This window comes from Dermacentor variabilis, chromosome 7 (assembly GCF_050947875.1).
Source record: "Dermacentor variabilis isolate Ectoservices chromosome 7, ASM5094787v1, whole genome shotgun sequence".
In the NCBI taxonomy this organism is placed as follows: Eukaryota; Metazoa; Arthropoda; class Arachnida; order Ixodida; family Ixodidae; genus Dermacentor; species Dermacentor variabilis.
This window is the reverse complement of record NC_134574.1, coordinates 53,041,125-53,061,499: the sequence shown is the minus strand read 5'-3', so window position 1 is coordinate 53,061,499 and position 20,375 is coordinate 53,041,125. Positions and strand designations below refer to the sequence as shown.

General features: G+C 48.6%; 1 pseudogene; it reads left to right on the top strand.

The window, feature by feature from the left end:
• Positions 1-2,375: 2,375 nt before the first annotated feature.
• On the top strand, positions 2,376-4,880 carry LOC142588635 (uncharacterized; annotated as a pseudogene).
• The last annotated feature ends 15,495 nt before the right edge of the window (positions 4,881-20,375 follow it).

Genomic DNA, 20,375 nt, shown 5'->3' with positions numbered 1-20,375 from the left:
GGTGCCATGCAAACATTGTCACACTATTCTAGAAATACATACAATAGTCTTTCTTTCATGCTGCTTCCAATATAACTATCACAATGTTGGAAACATGTTTTTCTTAGCCAAACTATTGTATTTGTATTTCATTATTTGTTTCGCATTGTATTTCCAACATTCATTGTTTCATGTCCTATTTGCGTTTGTAAAGTGTTTACATTTTTTACGCTATGTGCATACCAGCTGTACCCACCCTGTTACGGCCAAGACGGCCAACAGTATTTGCAAATAAAAAATAAAATAAAAATGAAAAAAATTCAATTTTCTTGACATTTTGCCAACATTATTGAACCTTATGCACTGTTGTGCCTTTTTTTTTTTTTGCAGCCGAAGTTTCCTACTGGGGTCAATGGAAAGAAGACACCACTGCAACTGTGGCCTCAATAACAAAACTCCTGTCTGAGAAAATCCAAGACGTGAGAAAATCTCACAAGCGACTGGCGCAATCCAAAGAAACGGAAAAGTTCGATCCGTAGGATGTTACTAAATGAACTTTACGAATGAAGTGGCCTAATTGCCCTTGTTTAGAAGCAGCTCTGAATGCAAGGCTGTCAATGGGCACCTTGAATGTATGGGGCTGCTGTCAATAATAGTGCCCACTGGTTCCAGATGGCCCCAGTGGGTTCAGCTGGGACCACTACGAACTGGTCCCAGCTAAACTTGTTCCAGCTGGGACCACAACTAACTGGGAATTTCACCATAAACCAGTTCAATGGGGACCAGTTGGAAGTGCGACCACTTGGGATATTTTCACCTGGGAATGGATGCTTACGCTGCTTGAGTCTCGGCATGTTCGAATTGGCAAAGTTCGGAATTTGTAGCTGTGTGGTGTGCGCTTGTGCGCTCGTCATGTGCCGCCATAGCGCGGGGATATTTGCGCTGAATGTGTCTCACTTCGTCTGCAAAACTCTGCCCCCTGGGGCATTGAAGTTGTCCTGAGTTCGTATGAACGTATGCGCTTGGACACGCGATAGCCTGCTCTCAGCGGATGGTCAACAGTCTATGCGCGCTCGTAACTTGCTCACGAAGTAAGCCCATTTTAATTTTATTTTGTTTGCATTACGTAGGTGTTAAAATGACGTGCGGTAAGCCGGCATCGCGAACAGAAATGTTGTTTCAAAAGGTCAGTAAGCAGCTACTTAGGGCAAAAATGGCGCACCAATGGGGAAAAGGATCACCTGTCTTTTAGGATCGATTTCAATGGTAGCGCGATCCGCTCGATCGCGATTGGAATTTTCCGTGTGACACTCCTAACCTCTTGCTCAAATGCCTTGAAAGCTTAGAATAAAACTGCATTTAAGTGCGCACTTGTATTGGCGCTTGTACCGGCTTGAGAGCATAGTGTATCCGATACGGCAAGAACTTCTGTTAGAATACGAAACTGAACGTTCAATAGGCGTAGCTCACTACGTTTAATCGTTACTTTCTTGCTTGCGTGCACTTTTTTATTGCAGTGATCAAAAAAAGAAAAGTTCTTCGCCCTGGCTGCTCTATTGCGTGTTTCCTTCGTGCAACTGCTTGCGGTGCATCAAGAAGTTTTGCTTCCAACGATGTCTGGGCAGTCAAGGCATTCGTGTCGGTAAGCAAGCTGTAAATGTTGTATCAGTTGCGAGAAAATGTGGACACACAAGAGAAGCGAATGCGATCATCATATACTGTACTTTAAGAATAACTAATTGTATTACTAAAGCAGAGAGTAGATATGCATGTAAATCAGTTTGTATTGATACTGTGAGTGATGTGATGTACTTGGCCCAGTTGGTGTGAGCTGCTACAGATGGCGCAACGTGTCCTGCGCAGCGAGTAGCCCCGCCGACATCGTCACCTACCTTTCCTGCTTCTGTTTCCGGGAGCCTCGCCTTGTTTTCGCTGTTTGCCCGCGATGGGCGAGTCAGTCAAGCCAAAATCGTTGGAATGCTCAGTCGGTGTGTTATAATGTATATGTAACCTTAACCCGCATTAAACCGTTTCCCTGCTATGCGAGTCTTCCTGCGTCCAGCCCGAGCCTCACAGCTGGCGCAGTCGACCCCGAACCTCTGCCAAGCTACTCAGCCACGGCAGCGCAAGAACGACGATGAGTAGGCCTTTTCAACCACATTCGCCATTGTAGTCACGCCCTCACGCCACCGAAGACTCACGCCTGAAGATACTCCTGCCAATTTGCCGCTCGTCTGTGTCAACTCCGCATCAAAAGAAAGGCACGGCCGTCATATAAAGAGTGCTGTGAATGTTGACAACTAGCCCAGAACTAACTTGAATCCCGCGCAGAACCTGTGTGTTAGCGCTCACTCGCCTAGTGTCCCCGTGCGCCGAGCCTCACTTTGCGGTGCATCATGCCAGGGATTATTAGGGAGGAGCTAGACTCAACGACCATGTCGCGGCTCGGAGTCGACCTCATCCGCGAAGAATTGGCCCGACGCGAGTTAGAGAGCACCGGCTCTAAGGAAGAGCTCATTCAGCGCCTCGAAGCCGACATTCACCAACGCCGTGAGGCAAGGCCACGGTCAAGCGTGGAGGGCGGGTACCGCCAGCAACTAAGGTTTGACCCTTGGTCCCGCGACGCTCGAAAGTCTCGCACTTCTGTTTCAACAGCTGCCACGCCCCTCGACTACAGTTACCACACTGCCAGACCTGTCGTCATTGATTGCTTACTTTCATTAGTCCCCAGAAGGAAATGTGAATGTCTGGTTCAATGACGTCCTTCAGGTACAGCAACTTGCCTCATGGGATGACGCCACCACCTTTCTCATTGCCGCAAGTAAACTGAAAGGCACAGATCGGAATTGGCACCTCGCTTTTCTAAATCACCATTCAACCTGGGAAACGTGGAGCGCCGTCCTGAAGGAAAGGTTTTCATGGGAACTGACCCTCATCGAGTGGCAGGAACGCGTGATAAAGATCAGACAGGGCCCAAGCAAGAGCCTACAAGAGTACGCTTACGCAAAGCTGCGGATGATTAAAAGCTGCCCCGTCGCCCTTACCGACGCCCAGAAGATTGATTACTTACTACAAGGTCTTCAAGAACTGCATATCATTGCAGCCATCGCGGCTAATAGGCAGTCAACAGTGCGTGACTTCATGTCCACGTGCACAAGCCCAGACAACTGCACTCAACATGCCCACTACAGGCCAAGCGTAAAGCAACTGGTGCTTCCACAGAAGCCATCCCTCGTTCATTTCAGAGTGGCAATTTAGGAAGTCAGCAGTATAACTTCCAGCCACCAGCTCCGCCAACAGCTACAACAGCACAGCCAAAACAGCGCATTTTCCAGTTGCACAAGAAACAACGGGAACGAAGACACGCAGGCATTTCTGCACAGTATGGGGCCCCAGCACTTCGGAGCGGCCAGGACATCGCACAAGCAATCTGTTACAAGTGTAAAGAGTTAGGGCATTTGTCGCCGGCATGTCCCTCGCGTAGCAGCAGGGCGCCACGGACCCCGTCGTCAGCCATCCCTGATACCCAACAGCCACGGGCCTTTCACAGTATGCCTGACAAACTTGAAGGGTCTCAACATCAATGTCCATTTTTCACGGCGGCCGTTGCAGGAGCCGGAGACCACGAAGCATATCCCAACTCTGGCTCAAACGTGACATTGATTTCTAAAGCCATCCTACCTTCTGCAATGCTCTTGCAATGGACTAATTTCCCTCTTGCCGTCGTTAGAGGTGGTACAGCGCTAACAGTTGGGCCCGCTCTCCTTAAGATAACTATTGGCCCTATCACTGGTGTGGTTGAGGCAGCAGTTCTGGAGAACAACATCCTACCTCTTATTCTGGGTGAAGACTAATTTTTGGCGGCGCGAACTCGCTTGATCTTCCAGGCACCAAAGCCCACTGAGCTACAACATCCAGCCACGGGTGTAACGCTTCAGGCCACTCAGCGTCTGGTCCCGCGAATGGCCAATGCCGTCATTTTAGCCCGCTAAAAACTTTTTGCGCCGACAGAAGCAACATCACAAGACTGTCTACTACGAGAACCCTTACCTTCGCCAGAAGAACCTCGCTGGCAAGCTTTGCCGGCGAATACTGCCGTTGGACAGCAGCACTGCCGCACTACAAGTCTGCACTACGGTGCCTGTACACAATTTCAGGATGGCAAAGAACGTGTTATTGCGTATGCTAGCCGATCCCTGACACTAGGCGAACGCAAGCTTCACGGTAACGTGTGCGAAGGCATCGCAGTACATTGGGCAATAACAGTAAAATTTTGTCAGTATCTCACCTGAATGAAGTTCGTCCTAGTTACAGATAGCTGGGCTGTTGCTTGCTTGACCAAGTGTGTGAAGCCATCTTGCAGATTTACATCCATGCTCATGGACTTGGTTGAATTTGACTTCTCTGTCAGACATTTGCCTGGACGGCCGAATGTTGTAGCAGACCATTTGTCTCGACTTTCGTGTGCAGTCACACACTCCGCCCAAACGCTGGCTACCGCTCCAGAAAAAGACCCTGAATGCAGTGCAATTCTTCAAATCCTGAGGGAACGCCGAGGTGGAGCCGAGCAGAGTGGTTGTCTCTGCACGGAGCTCCGTGATTTTCTATCTTTTGACCAGTTTTTCCTACGATGTGCTGAATTTCGTGTGGAATACGTGATTCGGGAACTCTAAGGACTCTGCGCACACCAGTGTTAGCGGTGAGCACTTCGTATTTTCGCAAATACGGGCCAGGACGTGCCCGCCACACGTGTGCAGATTGCTAACACTTACGCCGACTACGGCGGCGGCGGCTGCTGCGCGGGAGACGCCGTGCGCGCTGCCGCAACAGATGGCGACGCCGGCTGCGTCCGGAGCTGCGACGCCCACGGGGGCGACGAACAATACGGCGAGCACGCCTAAACCAAACTACATTGAAGCTTCAAGCTCCCACGAACCACTAAAAGTACGAGCGACGCTCTCGGACCTGGACCGCGAACAAATGGAGTAGCAAGACACCGACGAAGGGGTTAGTATCATCCTACAAGATACCGATATGCCCGTCACACGCATCGGGCAGGAGGAGGACACAGGAGACTGGCAAACGGCGTTAACTGTTCGCCAGAAGAAGGCTCTCGCTAGAGTTGGAAGAAAAACCATGGGAGCAGGGGGTGTCCACGACTCGTCGAGCCAGCACCTCGGACCAGCCAAGAAGCCGCCGATGAAGAAAAAGCCACGAGTCAACAGACTACCTCCGTTACCAAAGGAAGACTTCAAAATAATAGTCCGATTACATGAAGGGCTACCAATTAAAGACATGACGGCTCCGCAGATTTCCGAAGCGGTCATCATGGCCACACACAGGAAGGTGAGAGGGGAACACTTCCTTTTACGGCGAAGGCCAGGATCAGACATCTTTATCATATCTGCCCCCAAACAAGAGGTAGCAGATATTGTCAGGAAGATAACGACGCTCGTTATCAACGGCAAACAACACGCAGTGAACGCTTACGTGACGGCCGGAGAAGACACAAAGAAAGGGGTAGTGCACGGATTGGCACCGCACACGAGTCCGGAAACACTCCAAGCCAACCTGCGCATCAGAACGCAAGGAGCGCGCATGCTTGGGGGAACCAAAGACAGCGGTCATTACTTTCTATGGCCCCGTGATACCACGCTTTGTCTACTACATGGGAGGAGAAATGCCCCGTTACCCATTCAAGAACACCGTACAATTCTGCAACGCCTGCATGCAAACAGGCCACAGGACGGACGTGTGCCCTCAACCCCATACCTCAGTATGCAGCAAATGTGGCACTAGGAGCCAGAGCCAGAGCACGAATGTAAACCCACCTGCTCCACTTGTGGAGAGGAGCATCTTGCCGGTTCGAAGGACTGCAAGAAACGGTACAAACAGCCACGGCAGAACAACCAAACGCATAGAAAGTCTTCCTCCAGACTACTCAAAACTCCGATCAAGGAGTCTGTACCAAGGCCACGGTGGTACGACACGGATGAAATGGACAACGACGGATGGCCACCATTAAAGCGACAAGACCTACCAGCGGTGGCGCCACGACGACAGCGATCCCGATCAAGAGAGCGACGAAGACGACATAACGACTCTGACTCTTCAGACCACGCTGATTCCCACCGCCAGCCTATTCTTACAAGGTTCAGGCAAAGATCTCGCACTCCAACAAGGAAGAAGGAACCCACCGAAGAGGTGAGCTGGGCGGGGATGGTTCGTACCACGGCTCCCATAACATCGAACCCAGAATACCAAAAAAGTGTATCAGAAAATAGGCAACTCAAGCGAAGCTTAGAAGAACTTAGGCTGGAGATCGCCGCACTTAAAAGCCAACTCACAGCTAAGGCGGAACAAGCAAAACCCCCACATGTGGCACAAGAACACACGAAAGCGACACCCACTACGGACAAAACACTACAACTCCTAGTGCAACAGATGCAAAGCATCCATGATGATGTGTGGTGTCTTATGGCGCAAGGGCCAGGTTTGGCCAAAGAGCGCCATGACAAGTGGTAATGTTGACGATGTGTTGTGGATGACGTGCACAATGAACTCATCATGGTAGATGAGATATGGCTGTAAAAGGGCCTAAAAACTTCCGCTGTAAGTGGAGTGGAATACACAGGTGCTAAAATAATGACGGTGACTAGGATGTGATGTGGGCTATGGCAATGGGCCTTTGTTAAAACATGATGCAATAAAACTTAACACTGACAAGAGAGTTTCAAGAGAGCCCTTGAATGCAGGGCTGTTAGTATTGTGCTAAAAGTTGCCTGGCCAGGTGATTTTCAGGGTGTCCGTTTCGGCTAAAAAGTCTAAGACTGTTTGCAGATTAAAAAGCGGTTCATCGCTAAGAAAAAATGCAGGGTGTAGGGGTAAATTCTCGCGATATGCAGCAGGGAAATACTTTTTTCCTGGCTGTTTCTATTGCAGGGCACTGAATAAGAACATGGAGGACTGTGCGACTATTGCCGCACTTAACACAAGTTGGAGGATCGCCCCCCGTCAAGAGATGAGAGTGGGTGCCGTATGTGTGGCCTATCCGTAATCGGCAAAGAAGTACTTCTTTGTACCTTGCTATTTTCCCATTTATCCAGTTCCCCAGTTTTGGTTTTATTATGTGAAGCTTATTCATTGCTTGTTTATCCCATTCGCTTTGCCAATGATTCCTCAATTTACTGCGCAGAAAAGGCTTTAGGTCTGTATTCTATTAAACGCCCTCTTGCATCACAACGAGAATCTCCCCAGAGGGTGTTATGTGCGTTTAAATCACCTACTACAATGTAAGGTTCGGGGAGTTCTGCGATAAAACTCTGGAATTCCGTTGTGGAAAGTTGATGGCATGGAGGGATATACAGAGAGCTAACTATTACTAACTTATCAAATAGCACGACTCTGATTGCCACTGCCTCAAGGGGTGTTTGCAGATGTAAATGTTGGCAGGCGATACCCTTATCAACTATAATAACAACATCGCCTGACGAGGCGAGAGCGTCACTGCGATCTTTGCGGTAAATGGCATATTGTTTCAGAAAGTTAGTATGTGAAGGTTTGAGGTGTCTCTTGCACACACAGCACCCTTGGGTTAAACTTGCGAAGGAGTTCCTTAATATCATCAAGATTGTGTATTAAACCTCTCACATTCTAATGCATTATCTGTGTGTCCATATTGGAAGCGTTTTATGGTGTGTGTCAAGAGATCAATTAGGTTGGCTCAAGAGACCTTTGAAGGTCCCTTGATGCGGGGTATTTCTTTTTTGTTGGTGCGCTCCAGGGAGCAACGCCGTTCCTTTGGCGTCTGAGACGCCGGAGAAGTTTTTGCTACATCCATCGCTTCCTCAGAGACGCTGGATGACGCCCGCTCAGCGGGCACTCTCGGGAGTTTTTCGGGCCTGTCTGCACGAGCAGTGGCCCTGGGACCGGCAGGCTCGGAGGTCTGCAGGTCCTTCGTGGTAGGGGGCGGAAGAGCAGTGGCTGCTCCCGCCAGAGGGGCTGATGGCGTAACCGCCGTCACACTCCGTGTGACTTGCGCGGCCGCCACAAGATGTGGCGCTGCCCCCCGGCGCGTCACATCACTGTAGGACGGATTCGATTGGTGGTGGAGAGAAAAGCGCTTGCGCGCTTCTGGAAAAGAAATGCTTAGTTTGACCTTCAGTTCGATTATTTGTTTTTCTTTCTTCCATGACGGGCACGATCGCGAATAGGCGGGGTCGTCTCCGTCACTTAGTGCAGTGGGTTGCGGAAGAACAGTTATCTGATGTGTGGTCTTTAGATGCACATTTTGCACAAGTAGCACACCCTCGGCAGCTCTGAGATCCATGCCCAAAACGCTGACACTTGAAGCATCGGCGTGGGTTGGGGATGTATGGCCGTACGCGAAGTTTACAATATCCGGTCTCTATCGACTCAGGCAGTTCACTTGTTCCGAACGTTATTATTACATGATTTGTTGGGATTTCCTTGTCATCGCGTCTAACTTAATTCTTTGCACCTTTACAACGTTTTGGTCTTGCCAGCCATCCAACAGCTCGCTTTCACTGAGTTCAAGGAGGTCGTCATCAGAAATCGCACCACGCACAGTGTTCATTGACCGGTGTGGGCCCACAGAGTCAGGAATGTCACCAAACGCAACAAGTTTAGTCAGTTTGCTGTATTGAAGCTTGTCACGCACTTCCAGAAGAAGGTCGCCGCTTCCCATCTTAGTTACTTTGTAACCACAGCCGATTCCTTCTGTCAGACATTTTGCAACCACAAATGGGGATATTGTACGGACTGCCTTGGTTTCATGTTGACTATGTATTACGTGGTATTTGGGAAATATTTCTTTTGGTTTCATCAGAAAGTTGAAGGTTTCATCGGTGCGCCCCCTCTTCAGGGAGCGATCAGGGAGTGTGGGGACATTCGAAGCCATATATTGGATTACTGTGTTTGGCAGGAATGCCCGCCGCCCACCTCGGAGCCCAACCTGGGGACGTCACAGCATTAGAAAAATTCTATTCTGCGGACGCCAGCGGTACGTTCCCACTGTAACCTAATATATATATACCCAAGACTGGATATATTACACAAGGTTAACCCTTGCCACCAGGAAATAGGAAGTTAAAAGAAATGAACAGAGGACAGGAAAGATGGAAAAGTTGGAGAGAAAGACGAAGATTGGAGAGGAGGACAGGAAAAGGTGACTGCCGATTTCCTCCAGGTGGGTCAGTCTGGAGGTGCCGTCTATGTGAAGCCGAGGCCGAAGAGGTGTGTTGCCTCCGCCGGGGGGCCTTAAAGGTCCAAACACCCAGCATCAGCTCAACCTCCAGGATCCCCCTTTTCCCAGACATGGCTAAGCCGCGCACGGCTACACGCGGGAGGGTCCAACCCTCGTATGCTCGGGTACGTGGTGTCACAACACACCAAGCGCCTGCTGACGCAGACGCCCCTGCGGGGATGCAAAGCATCCAAAACTTCCAAGAACAACTATACGCTGATTTACAGAGACTTAAAGGATACGTAGAAGAAACGCTAGCCCGACAAAGACCAGTGCGTAAAAGAGCGAATAGCAACCCCAGCGCACCGTCGGCTAGAAAAGCCAAGAATAGCATAATCTCGGACTCGACGGACGCCGAAAGCTTGATCAACAATGGCCAGTAAAACGCCCAGAATCGTAGACACCGCTGAGATATGGCATTGGAACTGCCGCTCTTTCCAAAGAAGAGCGGCAGCGCTACAGACTTACATCGATTAGGCCATTAGCAAACCTGCTATTATATGCCTCCAAGAAGTAGGAAAGGGTACAGTCAAGCTAAGGGATTACTACACAGTTACGAATCAGCAGTACCCGCGGGTTGCTACATTAGCACATAAAGGAATAGCGGTGAGCTCACACTATGTCGCTCAATGCGCAACCGAGCACCAAATCATTCAAATACACACATCGAAGAAAGGGAGAGCAAAGACCTTTATTTGCAACGTATACAGCCCTCCCAAAGAACGTCGACCGGGCTTTGCGGCAATTATAGAATACGCATTAGGCCACCTGGGAGAAAAGACAAATTTGTACTCCTAGGCGACGTCAACGCTCCCCACAGCCATTGGGGATACCAACGAGATACCCCCAAAGGCAGAAGCCTGGTAGAAATTACAGACAAATATGATCTAGAACTAGTAACTCTCCAACTAACACCCACTATATTAGGAAATAGCGTGTGCGGGGACACCTACCCCGACCTAACCTTCACGCTAAACATAGCGGATGGGCACTGGAGAAATTTAGACGAAAGTCTGGGAAGTCACCACTATATTATTAGTTATTCAGTGACCACCCCCCCGCTCAAACTTCCACCAAAGCAGGCCAGAATCACAATCTGGACGGCGTACACGAAACATCCAATGTCCACAACACCCCCCAACACAGCTGAGGACTGGGAAATAGAACTCAAAGTCGCGCACAAAGCCACAACACGAAACATATCCATTAACGCGAAAACACCTGCAGTAGACCCACATCTGCTACACCTGTGGGAGGGCCGGCGCAGCTTAACCAAGCGCTGGAAAACTCAAAGACTGAACAGAAAACTTAGGGCAAGAATAGCAACGCTAACAGAACAAGCAAATGAGTAAGCCAGAGAGCTGCAAGCGGAAAATTGACTCCAATTTTGTGATTCACTGAGAGGGACGCTATCCAACGCTTAGACATGGGCTATCTTACGTAGCATGATAGACCCGGACTCTACAAAGACGGCAACTGCGAGAACGATACGCACCCCGGTAGGTGAATACAAAGGTGACACCGATAAACTGATCCAAGCGCTCAGGGAGAAATACATTAAAACAGGGGGCGATAGTGTCGAATCTCTCAGCTACAAAGGGCCGACAAACAAACCTCTAGGTGAGCCCGTTACGGTTGCCGAATTGTATGCAGCGGCGCAGGACATCAGACGAAACACACAGCCGGAGCGGACGGCATCACCAATGCAATGCTGCGCAACCTCAGCAATGAGCAACTCGAACGACTAGTCGACTACGTCAACAAGGGCATATGGGAAACTGGTACCATTCCACAGCAGTGGAAGGAAGCCACCATAGTCCTAATCCCTAAACCGGGAAAACAACAAACTATTCAGAACTTGAGACCAATCTTACTAACGTCGTCTCGGGAAGCTGTTTGAAAAAGTGATACTCACCAGGTTAACTCATTATATCGAAAGTCACAACCTCCTATCGGTGAACATGTATGATTTCCGCAAACATGTGTCAACACAGGATGTTTTCCTTAGGCTAAGAGACGAAGTAATTAACAACGTGGCGAATGGTGAAGAAAACATAGTGGTGGCGTTGGACCTAAAGAGCGCATTCGACACTATGTCCCATAAGCTCATCATGGAGGAACTAGAAGAAATGGGATTCGGAAAGAGAATTTTTGACTACGTCAAATCCTTCTTAACTGGTAGGACTGCCACGATAGGTTCAGAATATATGCAATCACCCAAGCTCAATCTCCCCAACAAAGGAACTCCACAGGGAGCTATACTCTCACCATTATTGTTTAACATCGGCATGAACAATTTGGCAAGAAGGTTGCATCAAATCCAAGATCTGAAATTCGCGCTCTATGCGGATGATATCACCTTATGGATGCACAAGGGATCGTTAGGCCACAAAGAAAGCACCCTACAAGAAGCCATCAACACCGTTCAACACTTCCTTGGCAGAACACTGTGCACCAGAAAAGTCGGAATGGGTCAGAGTCCATGGACGAAACTGCCGTAACAGGCCAAACCTACACCTTCAACTAGAGAACCGAATGCTTCCAGAAAAGACCAAGGTTCGTGTCTTGGGTCTCTGGATCCAAAGCAACAGGCGAGCGGATCACACTATCGCGACCCTGAAAGCGACAACGAAGCAAATAGCAAGTCTAATAGGAAGAATCACAAAGAACGGGAGAGGCCTTTACGAAAACTAAACGATTCGACTCGTTCAAGCTTTTTTCATCAGCCGTATAACATATGCTCTTCCCTTTCAAAACTTAAATTGCACAGAAGTCAAGATGGTGGACCAAATCATTCGGTGCGCGTACAAGGTGGCGCTAGGATTACCGGTGAACACCGGAAATTAAAGACTACATGACACAGGAGTTTACAACACCTTTGAAGAACTCAAGGCCGCGGTTATGATAAATCAGACAGAGCGCCTGTGTCTCAGACAAGCCGGACAACAACTACTGACTGAATTAAGATATTCGGTGAAACCGCAATATTGCAGTGACCAAATCCACCAGATACCAGGTCACATCAGGAAGCAAATATAAGCCACACCGATACCAAAGAACATGAATCCCGAATACCACAAAGGCCGAAGACAAGCCCGAGCCAAGCAACTTATCAAAAGCTTTGGGAATAATCAAGAAGTGCAATACACGGACGCCGCTCGGACGCTCGGACTGCTAGAGGACACGTCATTGTAGAAGTTCGCAACACGCAGCGGAAAAGAGCCGAAATAACAACCTCAATAATCACAACATGCAAAGCCACTGCTGAAGCTTCAGCAATCGCGATGGCAATCAAACACAGCGACAGCGCCGGGCACTCGGCACTGGTTATCTCCGACTCTCAAGCAGCATGCAGAATGTACGTGCAAGGCAGATTGCCACGAATCGCGCTGAGAATCTAGGCGACGCGCTCCATGAAGAACATGCGATCATATGGTGTCCAGGACACAAGGGCATCCCATGCAATGAGAGGGCACATTCCCTAGCTCGAGAACTCACAAACCGAGCAGGGAACCACAGCCCTTTCCAAGATAGTCCACTTACAGCCCGAGACATCATCGAACACCAACGTCGCACGAGAGAGCGCCTTGCTCCCCCCCGCATCGGCAACTGGGGGTACAGAAGCCCGCGCATACAGACGAATACAGACACACACCTATCCCCACATGGGAAGAGCACACCACATGAATCCCACACTACATGCCGGCGCTTGTCCATGGTGCGGTGCGTGGCCGTCGCTGCCACATGTGACGTAGGAATGTACAAAAAGACCACGAGAAGCGAACTCGCCTGAAATGCTTGCCTACAATAGGGAGCCGTGGGAGATGCTCCTCGCCCGGCCGCGGCTGGGGGCCCAAAGGGGCCTCTTGGACCAGGTGGAGAGAGGAGCCAGGATCACTGGTGTCCTGGAATAGGGACCCACCCAACCGCTTCCCTCCCACCCTACCGTATTCCTTATTCCCCTCTTCCCTCTCAATAATTATTAAAGTTTTTCCACCACCACCACCTTCAAATCCTTGCTTATGGAGATGCCCCGGCCGAGTTCAGCCTAGTCTACAACATTCTATACCATCGGACACCTTCAGGAACCTATGCTGTTGTAGCGCCATCGTCATTGCGGCCCGCCATTCTCCAGGCACTACATGATAGGTCACTTCGACGTTAAGCGGACTCTACACAAAGTGCAAGACCGCAACTGGTGGCTACATATGGAAAAGGCAGTCGAGATCTACGTGTCATCCTGCCAGTGATGCCAGCAGTATAGCCGTCCAACCTCAAGAAGTGTTGGTTTTCTTTGCAAAATGCCTACTCCAGATGTTCCATTTTCAAGCATTGCTATCGACCACATAACTATGCCTTCCAGCAACCCATCACGGTACATAGTGAACGTGATTGATTTTGCGACTGCTTTATTGCTCCAGCAGCCGTTTAGTCAACCTCGGCACGCGAAGTTATTCAGACATTGCATAAAGTATCTCACTGCTATGGTGCACCTGATCACTGCATCTCGGACCATGGGTCGGCGTTTGAGTCGACAGTGGAAGCGGTTCATACGTCTACATAACGTTGAGCTGCACTTTTTAACAGCATACCGACCTGAAGAGAACGGCCTCGTTGAACGTAGCAATAGGACATTACTTGCAGTATTACGGAAAATATGTGCTTTGGAACCTTTTATCATGGCCTGTGAAGCAACCTTTGCGGTCAACACTTCGGTGAATTCTAGCACAAGCTTTTCGCCATTCCAGTTACTCTTCAGCTACATGCCTAATGTTCCTCTCCAACAACAACGGTCGCTCCAACAAACTGGCCTGGTTGAGGGCCTCCTCGGCGTGACAGCGCAACATTCACAGGCATCTGCCAATTCAGAAGCAGCTCAAGCCTCCCGCAAACGCCACTATGATAGTACCCATCGCTCTCACAGCTTCACATTAGGTGACCTAGTATGGGTCAAGCGCCAGCACCCCACGAGAAAATGGCACCGCGCTTCAGAAGGCTCTACCGTCTCACTGAGCAGTTGACTGCATCCATATTCAAGGCTTTGCGTGTGTCAGGAATGACAGCTCGCTGCTCAACCAGCCAAGACCTGTGCATGTTTCCCAAATTTGATTGTATGTGCTTCCGTCATCTCCCGTGGCGCACCTTTCGTCCAGCCTTGAAGTGGAGACATCCTCCACTACAGCCCCTCATGATGAAACTGCCATCGACCACGCACAGCCTCAGCGCCAACAGCGTGTGCGCCACCTTCCCCGTCACTTGCGAGACTTCGTGCTTGAGTGACTGTGGACGCCCAGTTACACCAAGGGACTTGGTCATCCGGACGGGGGTGGAATGTGAGTGATGTTATGTGCTTGGCCCAGTTGGTGTGGGCTGCTACAGATGGCGCGACGTGTCCTGCGCAGCTAGAGTTACTGTATATGCTACCAAAGGTAGCTTTGGTAGCATATACAGTAACTCCATGCGCAGAAAGTAGCCGCACCGGCATCGTCACCTCATAGAGGAAGAGCTTCAACAAAAGCGGACACTCCCGAAAGCCCAGCGACTGAATTGACTGTCGCGCACCAAGCGGGTGGGATTAACACCTTCTGGTTTCGCTTTTGGGCCCGCGCGTTTTGAACGCCAGCAGGTACACGCCACGCCGGCTCCGCTGATAGGCGCGGTATTTATTTACAATTTACACTGATCTTAACAGGATGCATCCTGATGCAAAATTTATTTTCCTTAATTCTTCGTAGCTTTTTTCCAAATGTACAAACAGTTTATCTTAATTCTTATTTTGACTTCTGGGAAGACTAAGTCTACTGGAATAATGATTGCTTAGATCTGTACATCGTTTTCTGTTCTGGTCAACCCTACTCTGCATGAACTGACAGCAGTCCCCCTACCCGATCTATCACGATCACCACTGCTAGGCACACCCTTCCTGCCTTTAACACTTATGTTTCTCTTGACCTACTTTATACACCAGCTTCTCCACGAATGAGGGTAGGGGCCAGTGAGCTATGCACAAAAAACGCTGCCAAGGAAAACATTTGCTACCCTGATGACAAGCACCTTTGTTGAAATGCCGGCTACAGCAACATCCCTTGTTCCCACTATGTTGGTCTACGTACATCGTACATGTTTTCCTCACACAAAAGTTACTGCTTTGTTGTGTTCTCTAATAATCCTTTTTTGCCGCTTTGTTTAGGATGGAAATTCATGAATACTAATTGGTTCTCCTAACAGCAGCAAGTTTATACCTGGAAGGCGCTTGGGGTCACAAACAACTTTCACCAGCAAAAAGTGCAAGACGAGTGACTGAAGAAAATAAAGTTGCTTCTGTGACCTAAAGTACTTGAGGACTGAAAGTTTGCACCTTTTTTATTACTACGCAATGCATTCATAACACAAAGTGCAAAGTGTTTTATCTAATCAACTGTCATTGCGTTGGCAAGACCATTTTCTCAATCGTGACCTGCTGCTTCGGATATGAGCTGCCTTCGTGACATTTGCATTAAAAGATATGTACTATCGTGGATAAAGTGCCCTGGAAGTGCAAGCATCGAACAAATTGCATCTCTGCGTTTCTTGACCGCTAGAAACAGTGGGCCACGTATGCACATTCCGAACGCAGATGTTAGCGCGGCTCATCCCAGCAGATAGTGCACCAATAAAATTCGGTTGACGCTCGCGCATCCTGGGCAATTTTGTCCCCGATGGTAAATTCTCCGAACAATGAACACGCTCTGTAAGACCAAGTACGGGAAGCACCTGTACTTTAACGGATTTCGTACAGATTCAGCATACAGTCTTTCGTTTTCTGAATACGGGAAGCACCTGTATTTTAACGGTTATATTACAGATTCAGCATACAGTGTGTTCCGTTTTCTGAATACGAGAAGCACCTGTACTTTAACGGTTATAGTACAGATTCAGCATACAGTCTTCCGTTTTCTATACACGAAAGCACTCGTATTTTGTATTACGGTCTCTATTTTATAGCTGTCCGTTCTACGGAAATGACCGTTCTTTATTTACAGAAAAACGTTGGGTCACACAATTTACAACACATGTGCTGTAAAATGAGGGAATTTTTTTTACAGTGTACATTTACATTAGCTGGCATAGAAAAACTGGTTCATGAAGGTATTGCGCTGGTAAGTGCTGACAACTGGAAGCGTGACTGTGCTCATGTGCAACGTGTGGAAAAAGAATTCTGGGAGCGTGACGGTCAGGTAGAGAGCACAATGGAGAGACTTGTGATCTCTTCAGGTTCGGACTCGTGCCTATGAGCGAGAGCGGTGAGAGTGAAATGAGCGGTGTCGACGAGCTACTTTGAGCGTCCCTTTCATAATAATAAGCATATCGCGCTTTCTGCCTTTCTCGGTCCAGACAGGGCTGTAACTGTTTCTCGTGTTTTCCCTTAAGAGCATTTCTGCTGTGGGTCTCCCAGAAATTGTGTTTGTAATAATTCTTTTCTCATATTTGTTTCGTTTGTAGATTTATGCACCTGATATTCTATTTATTTTTGAACACGTACAATCAATTGTGTGAAGAACACTACTATATTCGTCCGCCTCACGTTTTAGCCAACTGGCAATAACGTGCCGAAATTCAGTGACAACTATACAGAATTTAGGCTCAAGCTTGCTACATGTAAAAAAAGCTGCAGTTTCTCCGCATACACTTGAAACAAGAATTTTGAACGGTAATATTAAACGAAAAATTGCAACCTGCCGTAAAAGCATCGTCGCATGAACGTTATAACAACAATGAACTAGAAATAACTAGTGCCGCGACCGCCATGCTCCGGCGCCCCGTGCGGCCACGGCCGGACTCGACTCACTCGCTCCTCCGCGCTCCCCCTTAGGGCCGGTTTACGCTAAAACCGCCCATGGCCGCACGCCGCACCGCAAGTATGGTGTTCTAGTTCACTTTACCGCAAGCGAGCGGTCCGCCAGTAATGGCCGACATGACGTCACGAGAGGCGGTCGTAAACTTTTGCAGCCGTGCGGCGACCGCACAAACATGGCGCTTGTTCGAAGCGAAGCGGAGCGTGAGGCCTAGGCCCCTAGGCTGCAGCGGCAGTTCGTTTTTTGTGTGGGTTTATTGCGACCATTGAAAGAGCTATTCAGCAGCTGCAAAGCTTTTTGTCGAACGCAGCAAGCCGCTGTAATCTTCCTGACCTCTTCAGTACGTGCGATCGCCAAAGGAAACAGACGGATGTGTGTTGTGTTTACGCGAGCGTCGGAAGGAATGGAGCCGCCGATTTCGTGTTTTAGGCCGTTTTTTGCATGCGCATTAAAAACGCGAAGGCCATCGCATAGACCTGCATTGTAAGCATGACACTAGTTCGGTACGCACCAAAATGAAAAGATTGCGATCGCCCACCTCAGCATATGGTGTTTGTAGGTATTGTGTGTGCGCGCTTCATCGATACGAAGATTGCAGGTTTGTGCAGTGCTGGTTTGTGTTTCAGAAGTGATGACACGATGTGTAGCGATGAGCTTCAGTGTCGTCTCATCGTAGTCATTCGTAATGTGCTGTTTGTGTCTTGCTTTGTGTGAGCTATTTTCCGGGCTGCGATGCGCATTGTGACCTCGAATACGTACAGAACGTTCGAGCGCTATGGTTCTTAATTTTTACGAAGGCCAAGTGTACTGTGATGTGTACGTGCAATGTGTCGCAGTGGTGCTAGGCGTATAAGTGTTTGTTTCATGCTATATGCATATGTTCTGAAGTGAACCGTGCATAAGCGTTGCGGGCGAGTTTTGGTTCCAGCCCTTTCTGCCTCGTTCACGTATCTTGTGTGTTTTTCAGAAGTTATTCCTGTGCTATGAAGGTGTTTATAATCGGTGAGTGTAATATAAGGTACAGAATAAAAGTCACATGAGTACATGCGCGCTGTCGTGAAATGTGGACGCGCGTGTGCACTGTTCTCATGAACGCAAATTTTGGGCACTTCATTTTTGTCATGTGGACATTGGTGTGAGCAGCAGAAATCCTGAGGCGTATATCTAGATTAAGAAAAGTATACATTTTTATACAGAGGGATGTGAGCGCCTTGCATGTGCAAGAAATTCAGCTGCTTGTTTCTTGTTAGTGTCTGAGTACACACTGTGCCAGCACCAGTGGCACGGCATGATGAGCATATAATGTGTGAAAAGTAAGTACTTCCTTTTTATTCCTGACTAATTTGCATTTTTTGATAAAAAGCCGTATGCACGTAACAAAGTATGAAGACGGAAAAACAACTGGTATGGTCAGTATATGATTCGAGGATATTTAGCAGCAGAACTTAAGGAACACGGACACAGAATGAGCGACTAGACGAGGACGCAGCTGCACTGTCAACTGATTTCTTTATTGAAATTCCCACTCTTATTTATTTCATCGCCATATCTCTTATCTGCCTGAGGCTGTCTCAAAAAGGTGACTTCCTTGTCAAGACGACTGACGGTGTGCTTACACATTGCGCTCCTGTTTCACTTATCTCAAATGCCTCAAGAATCTCCCGAGTTAGCCTATTGTTCCTTTTCAGGACTTGCACTTCATGAAATTTGGGGGTGCATGTGCTTACTTAGCTATCTTGTCCCTTGTTCATTTGGCAACGTTTGCAGTGCGAGGCCATATTGCTGCCAAGGGTAGCCGAAATTGATGATGTGTGCTCTCTTGTTCAATAATTAAGGCATCTACCTGTTTGCCTTATGTATTGTTTTCCACAGGACAGGGGGGTGGTGTACACTAATCCTTGACGGAATCGCAGGATCTGCTTTGGTGCGTGATCTAACATTGTGGTTCCTTTTTTTCCTGGTTCACTCGTCAGCACATACTTCTTCCCTTGTTTGCTGCTGAGCACACTACTCGGACGCCGTGTCTTTTACCAATCTTGATGAGATTGTGGGTCAGTCCATGCACATATAGAATTTTCGCAGAATTATTTTTGGCATCTGCTATTTCAGGTCCGCTTTTGCTTTCTTATTTTCTTTTAATCTTCTCTATGATGCCTTCAGCTATACTGCATAGCATTGACGCGGGGTACCCTGCATTTTTCAGCCTACATAACTGCCGCTGAACACTTGGTGTTCAGTTTGATGCTGTCATGATTTCTTTAGTGCTGAACTAAACGCTGCACTCGCTATTGCCTTTTTTACAGTCTTGGCATGGCTTGACGTGAAGTGAAGAAATTATTTCTGTGCTCTGGGCTCGTAGCACAGAAAGCTCTTGGAGATTGAGGGGATTAAGCATACCACGTATGCAGATGACGTGACCATATGGTGTCCCGGGGGTAGTGAGGGCTATATCGAAAGTGTTCTGCAGGAGGCAGTAGATGTAATCGAGACTTATTTGGACCCGACGGGGTTAAGGTGCTCCCCCTCCAAGTCGGAGCTGTTGCTGTACATCCCACTAGAAGGGGACCGAAGCCAAGGGGATGGATCCCCATGGACAAGCTGAGCATTCAGCTTCGCACAAGATATGGCGATCTCATACCTAGGGTAGATAAGATCAGGGTTTTGGGGATGCTGATTGAGTCGAACGGCGCCAACACACTGATGATCCCGAAGATCATTGCCAAGACAGAAAATGCGGTACGCCTGAAGAGGGTGGCCAGCAGGCAGACTGGGTTGAAGGAGGATAGTCTGATTAGGCTTAGGCACGCATTTGTATTGTGTCACTTATGTGGTGTCCATGCACAAGTGGAAACCATCAAAGAAGAAGAAACTTGACACGCAGATTAGGAAGATCACCAAGAAAGCGTTGGGAGTGCCAATGTGCACCAGCACCGACCGACTTCTCCAGCTGCGAATTCATAATACCTTGGGTGAGATAGCTGAGGCTCAGGAGAGGACATAGATGGTGCGTCTTTACGACTAGCGCGGGTTCGGAGATTCTGAAAGAGTTACGTGTTCCTCAGAAGATTTCGCAGCTTCACGTCGGTATTTTCTTGAAGGTCCGTAAGCGGTATCACGTCAAGCCTGTTCCCACGAACATGCATCCGGAACGAAATGTGGGTTGAAGAAAGGCCAGGGGGGCTTGCCTGCTGAGACTCAGTCGTGATGAGAATCGGAAGGTTGGCTTCATCGATGCTTCTTTTAACGAGGTGAGGAAGGTATTTACCGTAGTTGTCCTGGACAATAAGGGCAGTGTC